General features: G+C 53.7%; 2 pseudogenes; both read right to left on the bottom strand.

Moving 5' to 3' along the window:
- Window positions 1-710: 710 nt before the first annotated feature.
- Window positions 711-891, bottom strand: LOC120521834 (annotated as a pseudogene).
- Window positions 892-1,758: 867 nt separating this feature from the next.
- Window positions 1,759-1,924, bottom strand: LOC120521832 (annotated as a pseudogene).
- Window positions 1,925-2,569: the final 645 nt, after the last annotated feature.

Below are 2,569 nucleotides of genomic sequence, written 5' to 3'. Positions count from 1 at the left end.
CCCACGGAAACCCGAGGTAGGAACGCAGGAAAGCCGATACAGCTGGGAGTGGGAGTGGGCGTGGGGGAGGGGGAGGGGGACAGTAGTCCCTTTTGGGGTGTTTGGCGTGGTGGATTTGGGGAGGCGGGTAGACCAGGCAAGGAAGAGGACGGTTTTTAAAAACCACCATCTCCACCCCCCATCCCCGCCCCTAGATGCCCACAAACAAAGAAGGAGACGCCAGTGAAGAGCGGTGACAGCCAGATATCCCTCGAGACACCCGTCACAACTCTTCAGACACCACGCTCACACTGTTGAGATTGAAGATGAAAAGGAGAAGGCAAATCCGCCCGCCTGTGGAAACAAGGCCTCGAACACGGGGGGCGCTGCAGCACATCAGACAGCCTTGCAGGACTGCTCGTGGTTTCTGGGAGCTTAAGGTTCCTGCTAGCGGTACAGGCTTGGTCGCCGACACTACTTCACCACCCCACAACAGCGGCCTTCAATTTCCCGGAGCCCGCCGACATCGTTGGAATGCTGGGATTATAGCAAGCGCCCTACAGGCACGCACATGAACTTTTCTTAATTAAGTCAAATTAAAACTAAATTATAAATTAATTTAATTATTCAGTTAAATAATTAAATCAATCCTGCTCTGGCTAGAGCTCTTTCCTTCCCTCATAGTAGGGCAACCCCAGCCAGGCTGCTTGTCTTGTTTTATACCGTAAAGGAGAAAGTGCACCGCCCCGGAAGTACTGCAATACCAGGTCGACAGTGGAGTGGACGGAGCAACCCCCTATTCCATCTCCCTAGTTCCAAAATCAATTTAATATATGGTCCCAGATAGGGACGATCAGATATTAAACTATAAGAACAGATACTAACTTGATCAGCCAAAAGGCCGGAAGCTAGCCACAAACTCCCAGGCCAGCCAGCCCCACTGCCTTGCCCATGCGCCAGCTGCATGGTAAGCATCAATTTGGGAGGGGGAAAGCAGCTGCCCTAAGACAAGCGCCGAGCGTGAACCCATGTGACATTCCAGGGCCCGGGGAAAAAGCGCCCCCCTTTGGAGCCAAGGCCTGATACAAGCCAAGGGTTGCTAAAACGGGGAAAACCCCGAGTTGTGCGGAAACGAGGTAGCCGATACAGCTGGGAGTGGGAGTGGGCGTGGGGAGGGACAGTCAGTTGGTCCCTTTGGGTGTTTGAGCTCGTGGTGGGATTTGGGAGGCGGGGAGACCAGGCAAGGAAGAGGGACGGCTTTAAACCACCATCTCCACCTCCATCCCGCCCCTAGATGCCCACAAAACAAAGAAGGAGACGTCCAGTGAAGAGCGGCGAACTAGATATCCCTCGAGACACCACGTCACAACTCTTCAGACACCACGTTCACACCTTGGAGATTGAAGATGAAAAGGAGAAGGCACATCCTGGCCGCCTGGTGAAAAGGCCTCGAACACAGGGGGCTGCTGACATCAGACAGCCTGCAGGACTGCTTCAGGGTTTCTGGGAGCTTAATAAGGCTTCCTGCTAGCGGTACAGGCTTGGTCGTCCCACTACTTCACTCACCCACAACAGCGGCCTTCTAATTCCGACCTCGCTGACATCTGTTGGAATCTGGAATGCTAAGCAATAGCGCCTACAGCCCCGCTTCTAATTTAATTAATAAATTAATTAATTAATTAATTAATTATTCATTAAAAATTAAATAATCCCTCTCCTTGCTAGTGTCTTCCCCTCATAGTAGGCAACCCAGCCAAGGCGTTGTCTCGTTTTATACCAGAAGGAGAAATCACCCCTGGAGACGCACAAGTCGATGCGGGTGGCAGAAAGCCCTATTCCATCTCCCTAGTCCAAAATCAATTTAATATAGGTCCCCAGATAGGGACATCAGATATTAAACTGTAAGAACAGATACTACACTTGATCAGCAAAACCGAGAAGCGTGCCCAAAACCCCAGGGCCCGCCGCCCCCCCCCGGCCCCGCCCCAGCTGCATGGGCATCAACTTGGGGGGAAACAGCTGCCCAAAACAAAGGCCAGGGGAACCCATGTAATTCCACCCCTGAAAAAACGGGCCCCCCTTGGGGAAGGCCGATACAAAACCCCAAAGGGGACAACGCAAAAACCCTCGGGGTTGTAAACAGGTAATAAGCTGGGGGGGGGGCGGGGGAGGGGAAGCCGTTTGGGCCCTTTGGGGTTTGGCCCGTGGTGGGGTTTGGGGAGGGGGGGGTAGACCAGGCAAAAAAGGCCCTTTTAAACCACCATCTCCACCTCCATCCCCCAGATGCCCACAAAAAAAGAAGGAGCGCAGTGAAAGCGGGGAGCAGAATCCCTCGAGACACCACGTTCACAACTTTCAGACACCACGTTTACACCCGTTGGGGTTTAAAGAAAAAGGGGAGGAATCCTGGCCCGCCGGGGAAAAAGGCCCGAACACGGGGGGCGCGAACCCGACAGCCTGCAGGACTGCTTGGGTTTTTGGGGGCTTAAGGCTTCCGCAGCGGACAGGCTTTTGGGTCCCACACACTTTCCTCACCCCAACAGCCCTTTAAACCCGGGCCCGCCGACATCTGTTGGAATGCTGGAAGACC

This window comes from Polypterus senegalus, unplaced genomic scaffold (genome assembly GCF_016835505.1).
Source record: "Polypterus senegalus isolate Bchr_013 unplaced genomic scaffold, ASM1683550v1 scaffold_4004, whole genome shotgun sequence".
NCBI classification, from domain to species: Eukaryota; Metazoa; Chordata; class Cladistia; order Polypteriformes; family Polypteridae; genus Polypterus; species Polypterus senegalus.
The sequence above is the reverse complement of the archived record's forward strand: the minus strand, read 5'-3'. Positions and strand labels throughout refer to the sequence as shown.